The following is a 19,947-nucleotide window of genomic DNA, read 5'->3' on the forward strand; positions in this document are numbered from 1 at the left end:
GAGCATCAGGAGTGGCTCCTTTGAATAAACAGTGAAAAAGTGAAAACTCACTTTTTTGGAAGAGACAACTAAGTGATTTGGAATTTATTTGAGAAAATAATCTAAAATCAGGGGTGTTGAGATAATCCTGTGAATAAACTGAAAAATAGAATTACACACCTTAAATAGATTAATCATCTAGTTTGTGTTATTTTTTGGTGTCAGTATTTTTTAAATTTATTTATTTTTTAATTAGTGAATCACCGTGAGGGTACAATTACAGATGTACACATTTTCGTGCTCCTGTTTCCCTCATATAATGTTCGAGAGCCCTTCCCCTCACCAGTGCCCATTCTCCACCACCAATAAACCCAGTATCCCTCACACCCCCCAATCCCATCTTCCCCCGCCCCGCCCTGGCTCTGTGGCAGGGTATTCCCTTTTGTTCTTTCTCTCCATTTGGGTGCTGTGGTTTGCAATAGGGTTGTTGAGTGGCCATTGTGTTCAGTCTATAGTCTACTTTCAGCACACATCTCCCTTCCTGTGAGTGGTCTCCAACCACATTTTACTTGGTGTTCCCTTCTCTATCTGAACTGCCTTTTCCCCCAGCATGTGAGGCCAGATCCCAAGCCATGGAGCCAACCTCCTGGTACTAATTTCTACTATTCTTGGGTGTTAGTCTCCTACTCTGTTATTTTATATTCCACAGATGAGTGCAATCTTTCTATGTCTGTCTCTCTCTCTTTCTGACTCATTTCACTTAGCATGATACTTTCCATGTTGATCCACTTATATGCAAAGTTAATGACTTCATTTTTTCTAATAGCTGCATAGTATCCCATCGTATAGATGTTCCAAAGTTTCTGTAACCAGTCATCTGTTCTAGGGCACTCGGGTTTTTTCCAGATTCTGGATATTGTAAACAGTGCTGAGATGAACATATAAGTGCAGATGTCATTTTGACTATACTTTTTTTGCTTCTCTGGGATATATTCCCAGCAGTGATATTTCTGGGTCAAATGGGAGCTCAATTTCTAATTTTTTGAGGAGTGTCCTTATTATTTTCCAAAAGGACTGAACCAGACGGCATTCCCACCAGCAGTGTAGAAGGGTCCCTTTCTCTCCACATCCTCTCCAACAGCGGTTGCTTTTGTTCTTTTGGATGTGTGCCAGTCTCTGTGGTGTGAGGTAGTATCTCATGGTTGTTTTGATCTGCATCTCCCTGATGATTAGTGATGTAGAGCAAGAAAATCTAATTGAATATACATACATGTATAACAGCTTTCCCCAAACACAATTATATACATAGTAAAATGTTAAGAAAACAACCAAGATTCAAAAAGCATGAAGACAAAGAACAGAAAAAGAAAAAAATATAATAAACATTAAAATAACAAATAAAATCTTGGGAGCCAAAAACCAATACTAAGAGAGCAAAGGAAAATAATTAACACTATTTTTTTTCAGAACCATACAACATACAAAATTAAGACACCAAACTTCGAACTTCAAACTATTTGGTAACACAGAATTTTCAGAAAATTGTAGGAATTTGCACCAATGAAACCAGAGATGAATGATTGAGTTTAAAAAGATAACCATTTTGAAGTGTGTATATTAGGGTCTAGTTGGTCTCAGATAATCTTTCCAACTTCACCCATACCAATAGGAGACAGGATATTACTTAACTGAAAATATTTACCCAGAAAGGATTTAGATTCAGAAATCTGAGCATCCTTGATGAAAATTTTGAGGTTCCCACACAAAAATTATAGACTAAGATGAATGATACTGAATGGTGAAATTACTGGTTTCCTTGTTGTGGTAGCTATATTCCTGCCCACAAACCCAAGAAATAAGGTTTCCCTTTGGATAAACAGATGCATCAACAGAAAATACATAAATACATGGGCATCTGGGGGACCTATTAGGAAAATTGGGGGTGGGGTTACACTCAATTGCTTTGTTAAGGCAAAGCTGTTGACAACACAGACTACACATTTAGAGATGCTAAATAATATTACAGCTTCTGTGTCTTAAACCTAAATTGGGAGTTCAGGAAAACCAGGAATTTGAGGAAACCCTCAACTTGAAGGAATGTTCAATTTCAAATCAGTAAATATAATTGGTATAGGAGAGAATTTGCAACAAATAATAGTGTAAAAGTATTAATATAAGTGGAGAGAGAAGATATTGCATGGGAAATGTTAAGATATTATAAAAGCAATATTGAAAAGGCAAAAATAATGATTTTGTACTGTATGTATAACAAAAATGAGAAAAACAAAATCAATAAAAATGAAGGTAAATTATGAGGCTGTCATTCAAGACATCAAAGCCAGGTGGAAAACAGCAAAGATAAAATTAAACTATACGTGCAGACATAAACACCAAAATAACTGATCTCTCATAATAAAAGGAGATAACAAAAGGATGAAGAATTTAGCAAGAATTAATACTCAGAAACTCCGATGAACTTACTGACAGAATAAGTTTGAAAAGGGATTGAAATAAGGATTGTAAAAAGATTAATAATTAAGGATTGGAAAAGGCCAGCACAAGAAATAGAAAGTCACTGCAAGAAAAGCACTCAAGAAGAAAGAAGACCTGGAATACCTGAATAGACCCATCAATGTTAAGGAAATTGAAACGGTAATCAAAAACCTCCCCAAAAACAAAAGCCCAGGCCCAGATGGTTTCACTGGCGAATTCTTCCAAACATTTAAAGAAGACCTATTGCCTGTTTTCCTCAAACTTTTCCAGGAAATTGAAAAAACAGGAACTCTCCCAAACAGTTTCTATGAAGCACATATCTCCCTAATACCAAAAGCAAACAAAGACACCACTAAGAAAGAAAATTACAGACCAATTTCCCTGATGAACACCGATGCGAAGATCCTCAACAAAATATTAGCAAATAGGATCCAACAACTCATCAAAAAGATCATACATCACGACCAAGTGGGATTCATCCCAGGGATGCAAGGATGGTTTAACATTCGGAAATCAATCAACATAATCCAGCATATCAACAAAAGTAAAGATAAAAACCATATGATCATATCCATAGATGCAGAGAAAGCATTTGACAAGATCCAACATCCTTTCATGATGAAAACCCTCGCCAAAATGGGGTTTGGAGGAACTTTCCTCAAGATAGTCGAAGCCATCTATCACAAGCCTACGGCAAGCATTATCCTCAACGGGGAAAAACTAAGGGCCTTTCCTCTGAGATCAGGCACAAGACAAGGATGCCCACTCTCACCACTCCTCTTCAATATAGTACTGGAAGTACTTGCGATAGCTATTAGACAAGAAAAAGAGATTAAGGGCATCCAGATAGGAAGGGAAGAAATCAAACTCTCACTATTTGCAGACGACATGATACTATATCTAGAGAAGCCTAAAACCTCTACTAAGAAACTCTTAGAAACAATAGACTTATACAGTAAAGTTGCAGGCTACAAAATCAATACCCAAAAATCCATGGCCTTCATATATGCAAACAATGAGGCAGAGGAAAGGGACATGAAAAAAGCAATCCCATTCACAATCGTGCCCCAGAAAATCAGGTACCTCGGAATCAGCTTAACCAAGGAAGTAAAAGACCTTTACAAAGAAAACTACATAACGCTACTCCATGAAATCAAAGAGGACATGAGGAAATGGAAACATATACCCTGCTCGTGGATAGGGAGAATCAATGTTGTCAAAATGGCAATACTCCCTAAAGCATTATACAGATTCAATGCGATCCCTATAAGTATACCCATGACATTCTTCAAAGAAATGGATCAAGCAATCCTAAAATTCATATGGAATAACAAACGTCCAAGGATAGCTAAAACAATTCTTGGGAAAAAGATGATGGGAGGCATCACCATCCCCAACCTCAAACTTTACTACAAAGCAGTAACAATTAAAACAGCATGGTACTGGAACAAAGGCAGAGCCGTAGACCAATGGAACAGGGTGGAATATCCCTACACACAACCCCAAATGTACGACCATCTAATCTTTGATAAGGGAGCAAGAGATGTGAAGTGGAGCAAGGAAAGCCTCTTTAACAAATGGTGCTGGCACAACTGGACAACCACATGCAAAAAAATGGGTTTAGACCTTGACCTGACACCATGCACAAAAGTCAGATCAAAATGGATTAAAGACCTCAACATTAGACCACAAACCATAAGGTACATTGAAGACAAGGTTGGCGAAACCCTCCACGATATTGAAGATAAAGGTATCTTCAAACGTGACACGGAACTAAGCAATCTAGTAAAAACAGAGATCAACAAATGGGACTACATTAAACTAAAACTTCTGCACCGCAAGAGATACAGTGACCAGAATTCAAAGACTATCCACAGAATGGGAAAGGATATTTACACAATACCCATCAGATAAGGGGTTGATATCAATGGTATATAAAGCACTGGTTGAACTCTACAAGAAGAAAACATCCAACCCTATCAAAAAATGGGGCGAAGAAATGAACAGAAACTTTACCAAGGAAGAAATACGAATGGCCAAAAGGCACATGAAAAAGTGCTCTGCATCACTAATCATCAGAGAGATGCAGATCAAAACAACTTTGAGATACCACCTCACACCACAGAGACTAGCACACATCCAAAAGAACAAAAGCAACCGCTGTTGGAGAGGATGTGGGGAGAAAGGGACCCTTCTTCACTGCTGGTGGGAATGCCGACTGGTTCAGCCCTTCTGGAAAACAATATGGACGACTCTCAAAAAATTAGATATTGAATTCCCATTTGACCCAGCAATACCACTGCTGGGAATATATCCCAGAGAGGCAAAAAAGTACAATCGAAACAACATCTGCACATGTATGTTCATCGCAGCACTGTTTACAATAGCCAGAATCTGGAAAAAACCCGAATGCCCCAGAACGGATGACTGGTTGAGGAAACTTTGGTACATCTATACAATGGAATACTATGCAGCTGTTAGAAAAAAGGAGGTTAAGAATTTTGTAGTCAAGTGGATGGGCATGAAAAGTTTCTTGCTGAGTGAAATGAGTCAGAAAGAGAGAGACAGACATAGAAAGATTGCACTCATCTATGGTATATAGAATAACAGAGTGGGAGACTAACACCCAAGAACTGTAGAAATAAGTACCAGGAGGTTGACTCCATGGCTTCGAGGCTGGCCTCACGTTCCGGGGAAAGGTCAACTCAGAGAAGCGATCACCAACTACATTGTAGTTGAAGGCCATGTGGGGGAAGGGAGTTGCGGGCTGAATGAGGGCTAGAGACTGAGCACAGCGGCCACTCAACACCTTTATTGCAAACCACAACAGCTAATTAGAGAGAGAAAACAGAAGGGAATGCCTTGCCACAGTGGCAGGGTGGGGTTGGGGGGAGATGGGATTGGGGAGGGTGGGAGGGACACTGGGTTTACGGGTGGTGGAGAATGGGCACTGGTGAAGGGATGGGTTCCAAACTTTGTATGAGGGAAGTATAAGCACAAAAGTGTATAAATCTGTAACTGTACCCTCACGGTGATTCTCTAATTAAAAATAAATAAATAAATAAATAAATAAAAGAATACTAAAAAAAAAAAAAAAAAGAAAAGCACTCAAGACAGCACAGGACACTGAAAGTAAAAGTTACACCCATAAAGAGACATAAATTCAATCCCTTTCTTCTCCTTTCAAAGTTATGACCACTAACTTCTATATTCCCATACAAAATAAAAGAATAAGCACCAACTTTTTCAAAAACGTGGCCTTTGTAAAATATTGCCTTGAAGATTAAGAAAAATATAACCTTTCCAACTTTATGATCCCATAGAAGTGCTACAATATAATTCAGAATTTTGTAGTTAATCCTCCCTAAAATAAAATAACTCTTAATGGCATATGACCAAAGCAGTATTTTTACCTTGGTTCTTTCCCTTTACTTCTTACTCGGTGACAGAGATAATACCAAACATATAAATTTTATCAACTATTTTCTTCAGATGGATAATCTGTTTCACATCAACTTTTTGAAGTCTAGATATATTCACATTTTCTCCTAATAGTTACCTGAAATTTTAAGTCCTCAATCATTATGATATCACTCATTGAATCTTTCTTTGATCAGCTTATGAAAAGCACAGGTGACTTTCTTCCTCAGAGACTCAAAGCTATTTAAAATTTTTTCTTTCATTGGCCTAACATATAGATGACCACTTTTGTCAACTCATCATTGATGTGAGAAGCCTTCTCATAGAGTTTTATACTGAAGACAAAATATTACTTACAGTTAGGTCAAGGAGGTAAGATAACACTGTCTAAAGTAAATTGTATTTAGTGACTATTAAGTCGGTATGTTCTAACCAAGACATCTTAGAAAATTTCTTCTGAACAAGACATGGTTTCCTCAGCAACAGAAAGCTTTTGCTCTAAACTTTAATGAAAGGCAAGCACACACAATTATACTGAAACAATAATGTTAAGATTTTAACATACAGAAACACAAATGGCAAGCTTTCAGATACATGGCAGATCTGACTTTATGAACTTCAAGTCTCAGTCCCTAAAATCCCCTTTTCCGAAGCCCACATCTAGTGAATGATCTAACAGTAGGAATTAATGTTTAAAACTGAATTTATCCCAGAACATCTGGGAAGTGTCATTACCCTATCTGTAGTTATAAAGCAGGTTCAGAGACAGTTTTCCAAATAACAAGTCATTTTTAATAGTGAAGATTTCAGCAAGTCTGGGTGTAAATGGACCTGGGAAAAGAAAGATACACAGAACTCCTAGGTTCAAGTAGTTTCCTTATCATAAGCTCCAGATGTCTTCATTCGCAGTCCTGGGACTTGCTCATCGCTTTGTGCCATCACATCAGGACGAAGACGGGAACAAGTTTATAGAGAAAAGAAGTGCCAGTGTAATGGTTCTGCCGCCAGATAATGCAGAGATAGCAAGTCATGTTCACAGTGCAAAGGACATGCATTTTCTAAAATAGGAATTCTAATCCCTCCAGGTTTCTGGCGTGTGAATTTAACCTTTAGAATTAGAATTTTTGAACCTCTGGAAATGAACTAATGCTTTGTGTAAACTACAGAAAACAGATGGGAGTGTTTTCCAAGCAGTACGTTTAAATACAAAGACCATTTCCATACCTGCAAAGGCTGCAGCGCTGCCTGGAAGGCTAAATCCAAGTTTAACAAATCAAATGAAGCGAGCCCACCTTGGGGGCTCAGATTCAAAGGAAATAAGTGCTGTGGGGATATCCAAACATTCACATTATCACAGAAATGAGAAGTGTCCTCCACCTGGTCTGACGGAAGATTTTCTTTTTCTTCCCCAAGTGTTCAAACTGCATCTTCATGGCACTATGAAACATCTTTAACTCACTTTATCATGGAGATTAATTATGGGAGTTTTTGCAATTTTCAGTACTGATAAGTGGCAAGAGGAAATACTTCAAGGAGCATCTTGAGGTCGACAATATTTATTTCTATAGTTGAAAGGGAAATTTTAGATAGGTAAATGGGGAACTTTATTGTGTTGAAATAATAGTTTATTGTGCTAAGGCATGCAAATCACAAAATTGGCTATTGAAATTAGGGGAGATGAACTCCTAGGCAGTGCTCAGGAAATCCACAGGTGATTCTCAGCCAACTGGGCTAGAGGTTTCAATAAGGACCTAAAACTGCTCAAGCCACCCCGCAGTGCTGAGGCTGCATTGCCTGGTGCTAAGGAGATGAGATGACTCTAGGGCTGCATTTTGCAAAGTTCAGTGACTATTTGGTGATGGCAATGGAACCTACTATGTTGTAACTTAAAATATGAAGCACTTCATGAATGTCTGTGTCCTCCTTGCACAGGGCCTTTGCTAATCTGTGTCTCCTGACAAGTAATATATGTGCTTCCCAAGAGAGCACTATAGCAATGATCTTGAAGGGTACGATTCAGAGGTATTAAATACAACTATTGTCATATGTTCTATTGTTGTTCAACTACCACCCTCCTACCACCCTCTACCTCCAAAGATTTCTTCACTTTGCAAATACTGAAACTCTTCATTCTCTTCTACCCCCAGACCCTGCAATCACCCTCAACTTTCTATCATTACCATTTTGACTATACTAGGCCAGGCATGTAAAGTGGAATGTCATAGCTATATTTCTGGTGACTGGATTATTTTTACATTGCATAATGTCCTCATGTTTTGTTCAGGTAGTAGCACGTGTCTGAATGGTCCTTCTTTGTAAGGCAAAGTAGTATTCCACTGTATGCATTTACCACATTTTGCTTATCCTGTGAGGCTACTTCCACATTAGAGATATTATGAATGGTGTTGCTGAGGCCACGAAGAATCATAATGTGCTTGATTCAAACTTTTTTCTAAAAAGAGGAAGGTTCAAATTCAGAGAGTTCGGAGCTATTGCCTGTCGGATATACCTTCAAATTTCCCATTTTTGCATATTAGCCAGATATTAGAATTGACATCACCGTAATTACACTGATGACCTTAACTGGAAATATGCTAGTAACAGTGAAAGATTCACAAATGAACAGGATTAGATGTGAGTAGTGTTACTTCTCATGGAAGTTGCCTGAGAGATCATACTGAGGATAGGGTACTTGCCTTGCACGGCTAATCTGGTTTCTATCACCAGTGCTGGATATGGTCCATCAACCCAGCAAGGAGTGATCCCTGAGTGCAGAGCCAGGAGTAAGCCCAGAACAAAACTGGGTGTGGCTCCAAAACAAACAAATTCTCATGGGAGGATGAGAATCAATGAACGAGGAGAATTTTGCCTAAATGAATTATTTTACTGTCTGGTCATTAACACATACACACCATACTAAACCTTATGTTAACAATGAAAGAATAAGAACAGTTAAGGAAACAGGATCTCTTAGGTGGGAGGTGAGATGCATTTCATTTGCACAATGAATCTTCAATTTTACTTCCTGATAAATTACACTGCCTTTCTCTGGACAGCACAGGGCACAGACTGAAATACAACAGAGCCAGGAGTTGACATTTTGCAGCCTCAACGTACAAATCAGATCTCCTTTTTAAGTGTCAAAAATTAAGTACACATATATTCTAAATAGTACCAAAAAACTAAGGTGGTAGATAAGCAAAGTTTATTTTAAAACTATTCTTAAGACTAAGCCACTTTTCCAGGTTATCATTTTCTCCGTTTTACTGCTCTAAGGTAGGTAGCCCAAACACAAACACTAGCCTTTTGCCAGGTTTATTGAAACATTTTACATAAATGTGGAAACACTTTTGCTCCTAAAATTACAACTCATTATCTGCTCTCTCCAGCACTAAAGCTAAAACTGTAGTGCTAACTTTAACCTCGTATATTGTTTTAATAAAACTCAATAGATGGTGACTAGCATAAAGGGCCGATTTTTGAATCAATGCTCCCATTTGACAATTTTAACTGTAATTCATTACACAGAAAAATCGGATGGCTTGTAATTCCAAAAGTTTAAGAAGAAAAGTAAATATCAGAACTCATACATGGAGATTTTTTTTAAATTAATGATTCAATGTTTAATATAGTCATTTTCTACACCACAGACAGAAAAAGGGTTAAGAGAGAGCAAGAGGCATAGGCTGAGTGATGTGAAGGACATCACAGAGTCTAGTGAGCCTCACCTTGCGCTCTCAGTGGGTTGCTAGAAAATGAGATTTTTCCGAATTGACCAGCATATATGAATTTTGTGGTCTGAGAATGAGAAATCAAAATGCCTCCCTGGAATAATCAAATTCCTAAAGTTATAAATTACTTCTAACATAGCAAGGCTTTGCATTCTTTTTATTTAGGAGGCATATAAAGTAGAATTTTATTTATTGATAAATTGAAACAGTTTCACAAAGAAACAGAGCTGATTGTGCATATGACAAGATTGGGGAAAGCTGGTGAACTGTATGGAATAGAATTTGAATAGATAATATCCAAATTTCTTAGCAAGCAAGATTTGCCAACTTCACCACATGGAATCCTGTGTTGAAATCACCAATTTGAGAAATTCTTTATTCCCTAAATTACTATTTTTTGCACTAGGACTCCTAAGAGGATTTCTATTAAGTATGTTATGCATGTAAGCAACTAATACTCACTGAATTTTTAAGGATGACTCGTTAGCAACATATGGGCCTGAAATCACACACCTGTAGCACAGAAGAGCTAAAAGATCTACTGGATTGTGACCACATTTGGAGGCATGTTCTGTGTCTGGTTCTCAGATATGTTGATCTCTTCTGACTATAATTTCTGATCTTGCTTGCTTTCTACTTGGTGACTCACGGTTCAAATTTGCAAGGCTTTTATATTATTCATTTTCATTGTTTCTGTTATAGAGACTAAACCAACTGGTACTGGGACCACGTGAGGTCAGCAATCAAACCCAGAGCCTCACAGATGCTGTGGGATCTCTCACTGGAGCCACTGCTCAGCCCCTTATATTCTTTCCTAAGCTTTTGTTTTCTCAGGTGAAATATACTGTTTTTTTTTTCATTTTCCATACCCTCATTTTACTCATGATGTGAAGCTGATGATCTGAGACTCAGAAAACAGCATTTGTAAAGTAATGTCTGTCGAGGAAAAATCCCCACATGACACATGCTGAAAGTCCTCTTTGTATTTGTATTTGTTATTGTGTGGGGCAACACCTTGCAATGCCCAGGGGTTACTTCTGGCTTTGACATCTGGCTTTAGTGGCACTCAGGAAACAGTAAGGGATGTTAGGGACGAAACCCAGATTTCCTGCATGAAATGCAAGCTCCTTAGCTGCTGTACCAGAGCTAAGGATCCTTTGTGACTGGTTGGAAAATATGTGATCGCATACATCTTCCACATCATTCACTCACTAGGTACATCTTTTATCATTGCTTTATCTCTGTTATAAAGCACAGACTTAAAAAATAGTTTACATACAATAGTATTAAAGTTTATGGTATCAACCTGCAGAAGCAACACACCTCACCACCACTAGACTTCCCAGGAACCTCCAATTCTGTTACTACATCATTTTAGTCTAGTCTTCTTTCCCTCCATTTCCACCCTCCATTTTTCTGTAATTCAGATATTTTTCTTTGCTAATTTTAGGCTTTTCGAGGTCACATCTGGAAATGCTCAGCGATTACTCCTGGTTCTGCACTCAGGAATTACTCTTAGTAGTGCTGGGGGATGGGGACCATATAGGTTACTGGGGATTGAACCCCCATCAGCCACCTTCAAGGCAAATGCCCTACCTACTGTATTATAGCTCTAACCCCCTGTAATTTGTTTTGTATCCCACTATAGGGGTTTGTTATTTAAAAAAATCTTTAAAAATAGGTTTCACTTTAAAATAAAATTTTATAGTAATATATTTCATAAAACTGTAGGTTTTTATTTTTTAATTTTATTAAAGCACTGTGACTTACAAAGTTATTCAGAGTTGTGTTTCAGACATATAATGTGCCAGCACCAATCCTACTACCAATGTCAACTTTGCTCTACCAATATTCCCAGGTTCCCTCCCATACCATCAACCCTCCAACCTGCCCTCTTGACAAGATAGATACTTCTTAAGTTTCGTTATTGGAGTTTGGGTCTCATGATTTCAGTGCTATTGACTGTGCTTTGGATATCTATCTCTATCATTCCCTGAGCCCCGCCCCTGTTGCTCTCATCTGTCTCCTCAATCTCTCTCCTTCACTTTATTTCTTTTCTTTTGCCTATACTCTGGGGTTAAGCATTATCTAGTCATCCCACCCTTTAAGCCACCACATTCACTCATCCAGTGTGTAGCACTGTAGCACTGTCATCCGTTTGTTCATCAATTTGCTCGAGCAGGCACTAGTGACGTCTCCATTGTGAGACTTGTTGATACTGTTTTTGGCATATCCAATATGCCACGGGGAGCTTGCCAGGCTCTGCCATGCGGGCGGGATACTCTCGGTAGCCTGCCAGGCTCTCCAAGAGGTATGTATATATCTTTTACTGTATTGGTGATATGAATACACCACGGGGAGCTTGCCAGGCTCTGTTCTGTGGGCGGGATACTCTCGGTGGCTTTCCAGACTCTCTGAGAGGGATGGAGGAATCAAACCCAGGTTGGCCCCGTGCAAGGCAAACGCCCAACCCGCTGTGCTATTTTCCAGCCCATCCAGTCTGTAAGTGATAGCAAGTTTTTTTTTGAATTTCATAATAGAAGATAGGTGATTCATATGTATTTGAAAATTAAAGCCACACACATAGCAAATGATAAAACTATAGTGTGACATTTATAACCTCACTACCTATAGACAGTTCACAGTATTTTCATATAATCTCACTTGACATTTCCATTTTCTCTCTCCTCCACATGATTACACATGATTCATCACCAATTTTGTTAATGATTTTAGAATATAGCAATTGAATTTTTATGATTACACTTTATTTTGTTGCATAAGAAACAAAATTAAGTTATTGCCATTCACAGCTTTCTAATTTTTTACTATATATCAGTATAAACCTTTACATATCTGCAATGTTTTGTATATTGCATATGACTTTTCAATTTACTGTTCTTTGAAGTGAAGCAAAATGAAGCAGTTATTTATATTTACTTTCTTCATTTCTGCTCTAATCATGAGTGTTTATCGTTTCTCATACCAGACTCAGCAGTTTTTGTGGTGGGAATATTTTGCCAGATTTTGACAGTTTATGTCTAACTAACGAAAAAATGGCGAGTGTTTATATTAACTATTAATGTCAATACACTTAATAGGATTCAATACATAGCTCATTATCAACATTGTTAATTTTAGCAATTAAGGCTAACATTTCAAAGAAGTCCTTAGGTGGGAGTTTGTCACACCTCTCCTTGTGGTGCTCAGGGAACCATATGTGGTGCTGTGGGTTGAACCCAGGTCAAACAAGGCAAACATCTTACCCAGTGTACCATTCCTCCGGCCCAAGACAGGTCATATTGGACCGTGACAGTTATGCCTCTGGGCACTTGTTCCATGCTATTTCCTTAATATTCATTATTGTAAACTATACAACACATAAGAATAACTTCACTTTTAGAAAGAAGGGGAAGGGGCATATTTGAATGAAACAGTACAAATCATAAATTACCATATTTATTTAGGCAAATAGGGCCAATAAATGTTATTTATATCTATAGATTAATCAGTAATAACATTTTTAAGATGTTTGAACATATGCTTAATATCGCAGGTCTGGGCTGTCATGAAATTTTTATTGCCTATAAGAAATGTTAGTAGTTTTCCAGGATATAAACTTTTGCTTCCTAGAGAGTAAAGCACATTATGAACATCTTTTTAATAGGACTTCATTTTCTAATTATAGCTATAATACAGATGTGCACTCCAACTTTCTCTGCCCAAGGCCAGACACCTTTGGATATTAGAAATGTTTTATCCTAGACAAAATTTCAACTGACTTTAAAAGTACATTATATCTAATTAAAATGCATATCTTCCACTATTTAAAAAATTTTAAAGATAGTGGAGCATAATGAAGCACATAAATGCTTTGAGAGTTGGGATAGGAGTGAATGGAAAAGGATGGAATTTAATAAGCTCCTAAAGAGAGAAGCAGATTCTGTATACAGGGCCTCTTGATGGCTCTCTCTCTCTCTCTCCCTCTTTCTGTGTGTGTATGTATATGAATATATATAAAATATTTAGTAAGAAAATGCTTTTAGGAAGCAAGGGTTAATCATAGGTCAATGAGGAAACAAATGGTACTCATCATGAGCATTATAGTATTAAAGCATCCAAGTTTACCATTTCATCTATATCATTATATTGATGCATTCTGACAGCAACGGAAACAGTGACTAATGCAGCACAAAACAGAAGATTAAACTTTTTAGTAAAAATCTCATTTTCATCTTTTGTTTCAGGCCTAAAGTCAATTTTTTTGGAATACATAACTGATTTATGTATGTCAAATAATAAAGTTGTTGAGAGTATTTATTAATGAATTCTTTTGGTTTCAACACATAAAGAGAATAAAGAATGAGACAAATTCACTAGGTGATCAAACCAACAGCAGTTTTTGCAAACTTCCAGGAACTCTGGAGGCAGAACAGCCCTAAACACTTTCTCCTTCACTTTGAGGTACTGTCACTGTCACTGTCATCCTGTTGCTCATCGACTTGCTCGAGCGGGCACCAGTAACGTCTCCATTGTAAGACTTGTTACTGTTTTTGGCATATCAAATATGCCACAGGTAGTTGCCAGGCTCTACCATGCGGGGGAGATGCTCTCAGTAGCTTGCCAGGCTCTTCAATTTTTCTTTTCTCTTTTTCTCTTTCTTCCTCTCTCTCTTCCTCCCTCTACTCTCTTCCTCTCTCTCTTCCTCTCTCTCTCTCTCTCTCTCTCTCTCTCTCTCTCTCTCTCCTTTTAATTGGAGTGCCTGAGAACATACAACCAGTTAAAGAAACTGTGGAACATCTACACAATGGAACACTACACAGCTGTTAGGGAAAAAAATTAACTCATGAAATTCACTTATAAGTGATTGACATAGAGTATCATGCTGAGTGAAATGACTCAGGAGGAGAAGGACAGGCATAGAATGACTGCACTCATTTGCGGGATATTAAAAAAAAAACACACAGTATGAGACTAATACCCAAGGATAGCAGTCTCCAATTTTTCTGAGACGAAAACATTTCATATTAGAAGTGTGTGTAAAATGTGATCACCGCCCCCCCTCCCCAAATAAGCAACATGATACATGGACTTCTTCAATTAAATCAGTCATTGAAAGAGCTTATAGCTGGCTGACTACCAACAGCATCTAGTTCATTTTGGAGGAAACACCCTTCTGAAAAAGGGAATTTGAGCAGGGCATAGTAGGGCCCACTAAATTGAGTTTATTTTGTCACTGTCACTGTCATTCCGTTGCTCATCGATTTGCTCGAGCGGGCACTAGTAACGTCTACATTGTAAGACTTACTGTTACTGTGTTTGGCATATCAAATACACAACGGGTAGCTTGCCAGGCTCTGCCTTGCAGGTGAGATACTCTTGGTAGCTTGCCAGGCTCTCCGAGAGGGGCAAAGCATCGAACCCGGGCCGGCACCGTGCAAGGCAAACACCCTACCCACTGTGCTAGTGCTCCAGCACCCAATTTCCCTACATTCATTTCTAGAAAATACGTTTTTCTCAGAATGAGAATATCAGGGATAATGATTTTAAAAAATGGCATTCATAACTTTTCTGATTTCACTCTATAAGGTAATCAATATTTTTGGTCAACTATTGACATTTAACTACTGGGACTCCGTGCCAGGCTGTTTTCCCTTGGGGATCCCCAGAGTGGGGTGGGTGAGAACTGTCCCCGCCCCAATGGACCCAGCCCCGAAAGCCGAACTCAACTACCCAACCGCCATCATGCTCCAGGTCACTTTCCATACCATGCAACACATTATAAAGACACTTCCTACCCATTTTCCATAATTTCCACACCATATTTGATGGAGTTCAGACAGTAGGCAACAAATCATAGAGTTTTGGTTTTTTTTTCCAAATCCTAGCTATTGTAATCAGTGTTGCAATGAAAATAGGTGCACACATACTTTTTCAAATTAATGTTTTTATGTTTTGTGGGGGGGAGTAAATGAAAAGAATAGAATAGAATCACTGAGTCATGTGAAAGCTCCATTTTCCTTTTTGCAGGGTGAAACGGCCATCTTGTTTCTACAGAGGCAAAAGCAGCCTACCTTCCTACCAACAGTGTAAGGGGGCTCATTTTGTAAACCAAATTTCCATCAACATTAGTTTTTACAGTCTTTTTGATATGTGCCATTCCTGATTGGTGTGAGATGACAACTCATAATCATTCTGATTTTCATTTCTCCGATAATACGTGACAATGAGCACCTTTTCCATGCCTAATACCCATCTGTACGTCTTCTTCAGTTATGTGTCTGCTCGTCTCCTCTTCCCAGTTTTTTTATGTAGTTTTTGTTGAGCTTTCCTGAGTGCTTTAAATATTGTGGATATTAACCCTCTATATGATGTACTGCGTGTAAATATATTGTCCCATTCAATAGGATGTATTTTTAATGACTTTCTTTTGCCATACAACTTTTTTTTATAGTTTGGTGTTTTTAGTTTGGTGGAATTCCATCTGGACTGAAGCGATAGCACAGAGGGTAGGGCATTTGCCTTGCACTCGGCTGACCCGTGTTTTTCCTCCATCCTTCTCGGAGAGCCCGACAAGCTACCAAGAGTATCCCGCGCACACGGCAGAGCCTGGCAAGCTACCCGTGGTGTATTTGATATGCCAAAAACAGCAACAAGTCTCACAATGGAGATGTTACTGGTGCCTGATTGAGCGAATTAAGGAACAATGGGACGACAGTGCTACAGTGGTTCCATTTGTTTTTTTTTTCTCTTGGGGTCACACCTGGCAATGCACAGAGGTTACTCCTGACTCATGCACTCAGGAATTACTTCTGGCGGTACTCGGGGGACCATATGGGATCCTGGGAATCAAAACCGGCAGCTGCATGCAAGGCAAATGCCCTACCCGCTGTGCTATCTCTCCAGTCCTACTGCATTTGTTTTTAGCCAATGTAGGCAGATCATTGAAGATAATTCTAAAATCCCTATCATGGAGAGCTCTGCCTGTATTTCCTTCAATGCATTTTAATGATTCTGGTCTAATCTTGAGGTCCTTAGTCCACTTTGAATTAACTCTTCTGGATGGCATAAGTTAGGGATGCAGTTTCATTTTTTTAATGTGACTGTCCAGATTTCCCAGCAACATTTGTTGAAGAGGCTTTCCTATTTTATTTTTTAAATTGAATAACCATGAAATGAAGAGGCTGTCCTTGCTGCAGTTCATGAACGCAGTTCCTTTGTCATAGGTTAACTGTTCAAAATCCAAGAGTTTTTCTCTGGGCTCTCAGTCCATTTCTACTCAGAGCCCGCCTTTGTTCCAGTACCCCAGAATTTTGGTTTCTATAGCTTAATAGTGTAATACAAACTCAGGGAAAGCAATAACTCCCAATTTCTTTTGAAACAGCTCTAATCATTATTAAATAAGCTTACAATTTTGCAATTCTAAAACTCTAATGATTTCCTTTGTAAAATAAGTCCTGTGAATAGTTACTCCTATCAAGTTGGTTTGCTTCAAAATACTAATTTCTAATGCATGCAGCTGATAATAATAGAGGCTAGAAGAGTTAAAAACTAGATCTAGACAATAAAAGTAGTTTAACAAGCATTTTTTCCTTACGTATTAAATATTCTCACCAAACATTTTAATGACCGAAGATTATTACTTTGTATTTGATACAAAGTATTTGATACAAAGGTCCACTACGGTATTTGATAGACCACAAAATGAACATTAGTTTACTAACGACAGTCCCTTCAAACAAAAAAGAAGCAAACATAAAAATATCAACAATTTCTAGTTATTCTGCAGTGTCTAATGCATCAAAGTATTCCAACTTGCACGTAGGGGAAAAAGTATTTTCCCCTTTGGAAGTTATTTTCATGCCATATCAGTTTTTAAAATCACTTTGGAGTGGTGGCATCTGTCAGTTACTGTGACACTGTAATGTATATATTACAGCAGAGGGATCTTTATCTTGCCAAAACCAAGTTTGATCATCATCATGGAGATCCTGATTGTGTATTCTGGGGATCTTCCAGACTTAAACTCAAAGATAGCAGAGCATATTCTCAGAGTGAGCTTACCATATCCTCCAGAGAGTGACAATGGAATGAAGAAAAATGACAGTCCCAACACTTTTTTTTTCCCTCCAGCACAAATTTCACCTTCTTCTATGACATAAATTCCAGTCAATGGTTCTGCCCAGCTTCCAAAGCAAGGCAATTATTTCTCTTTCTTAAGTATCTTTAAACAGAATGTCAATATATGACCTGCACCTTTTTTACTCTTATATATGATGCCATAGGTTGTGCTTTGCCATGTTGGTATTGTTCATTTTATTTTCATAAAACAATGCTCATGACTATATATCTCTCTTTTGTCCCCTTTTGTACATCCATTGTTCATATTCGAAGACATTCAAAGATTGGTTTTGTGTGTTTGAAGTAAAATCGATTTTACCAAAATAAATTTAGAGAAATATGAGGATAGCGGGGTCTTTGTGTTCAAAAAAGAAAACAAACTTTTCCAGAGAGTAAATCTTCTTTGAAAACAGTATTTTAAAATACTGCAATCTACCCAATTCTTAAAGATTAAACCAATTACTTCCATATCACCGTTTTAGAAATATGTTTGTCTCAGACTGGAATGAGGTAAAACTGTGAAAGTTCAATAGGTTTCTCATTTTTTTAAAACAGTGTGTACTGAGAACTCATCATTATCTTCCCTTTAACTTGAAATCATTCTCCTCTTCTACATATGAACTCTGAATTCTATATGAAAACAACCCCCCCCCCGTATGACTCAATACTCTGCAGTGCTTGAGTGCCACTGATCAAGAGAATACAAAAATATATGATAGGAAAATATATAGGGAAAAGATAGAAAAGGGAAGTATAATATGGAAATATCTCACATTTTTTAAATGATAAAATTGCTATTTTTCCATGCGGAATGGAAAAACGCAACATTTCTCGCAGAGATTTGGTGGAAATGGGAGAGAGTCTTAGAAGTTAGTTCCCTGTGTAAGTGGCATCACTGGGGTTCATTCATCCTACTCAGCATATCAATTCTCACTGGCATATAAGATGTACATTGAATGTATGATGTAAGTAAACAACAACTTACTATTTGCCCTCCAGGTTTACTTGAAGATGAAACATTAAACAATCCTTATGCATTTTTTAAAGATAACATAGGCTGTGTAGATAAAAGATTTACTACCATTATAGTAAATTGTCAAGAATAAAAATGACTGAAAAGTTAATTTAGTGTCATTTAGGGTAATGTGCAGATGAACCTTATGTACACAAACACTGGAAAGTAAGAACTAACAGTAATTATAATTTACAAAGACTGTCACTGTCACTGTCCTCCTACGGTTCATCGATTTGCTCGAGTAGGCACCAGTAATGTCTCAATTGTGAGACTTGTTAACTATTTTTGGCATATCGAATACACCACGGGTAGCTTGCCAGGCTCTACTGTGCGGGCAGGATACTCTTGGTAGCTTGCTGGGCTCTCCAAGAAGGATGGAGGAATCAAATCAAGATTAATCTGGTTAAATTCGCAGTTTATGTTCCTTTTCTCAGAACTCCCATGATCATCTTGAACAGTTTTCTCATTGGTTTTAAAGTATTACCTAATATTAGAAGGGAACTTATCCTATTTTTTTTCCTTTTTGGGTCACACCTGGCAATGCACAGGGGTTACTCCTGGCTCTGCACTCAGTACTCCTGGTGGTATTCAGGGGGCCATATGGGATGCTGGGAATTGAACCCAGGTCTACTGTGTGCAAGGCAAACCATCCTACCCGTTGTACTATTGCTCCAGCCCCAGGAACTTATCCTATTAACTGAGGAACTGGCAAATGAGTGGTAGACACCAAATAACCTTTTCAGAAAAATATTTATTATTACCAAATGGCAATGTAATTTAAGTTTTGATTCTCAAGAACATGAAGAATGTACAGATAAAAACATGGTCTAGGGTGAATGAGGGCGCTCAATAATAAACTGAGTGCTTTCTTTGGATGTAGGAATTCAGCCTTGATCTCAGGCAGCACATGGTCTCCTGAACAGTGCTGGGAGCAATTCCCAAGCACACAGCTAAGGATATCTTCCAATTATGTCCGGTGTGCCCCCCAACCTAAAAAATTAAAGCATGGTCGACTAGCATCCTTTATTTATCGGTATCTAATTAAAGTATCTCTCAGATGCAGAGTGTTCATTCCATTTCTACCTGTGTTTTCACCTGATTTATTTACTGTCCACCAATTTTTCCCCAAAGTTTTATTTAAGTACCATGAGTTACAAAACTCTTCAGAGTTGGTTTTTTTGACCTCCA

The 19,947-nt window shown here is 38.0% G+C and overlaps 1 protein-coding gene and 1 non-coding gene across 2 annotated transcripts in view; both read right to left on the reverse strand.

Moving 5' to 3' along the window:
* The window catches only part of DMD (dystrophin), a 2,715,231-nt gene that overhangs the window by 2,686,407 nt on the left and 8,877 nt on the right, over positions 1-19,947 (reverse strand). The window lies entirely within an intron of this gene.
* LOC129400555 (U6 spliceosomal RNA) lies at positions 7,780-7,881 on the reverse strand. The gene has a single exon (XR_008627777.1). It is a non-coding gene; the product is annotated as a U6 spliceosomal RNA (small nuclear RNA).

This window comes from Sorex araneus, chromosome X (assembly GCF_027595985.1).
Source record: "Sorex araneus isolate mSorAra2 chromosome X, mSorAra2.pri, whole genome shotgun sequence".
In the NCBI taxonomy this organism is placed as follows: domain Eukaryota; kingdom Metazoa; phylum Chordata; class Mammalia; order Eulipotyphla; family Soricidae; genus Sorex; species Sorex araneus.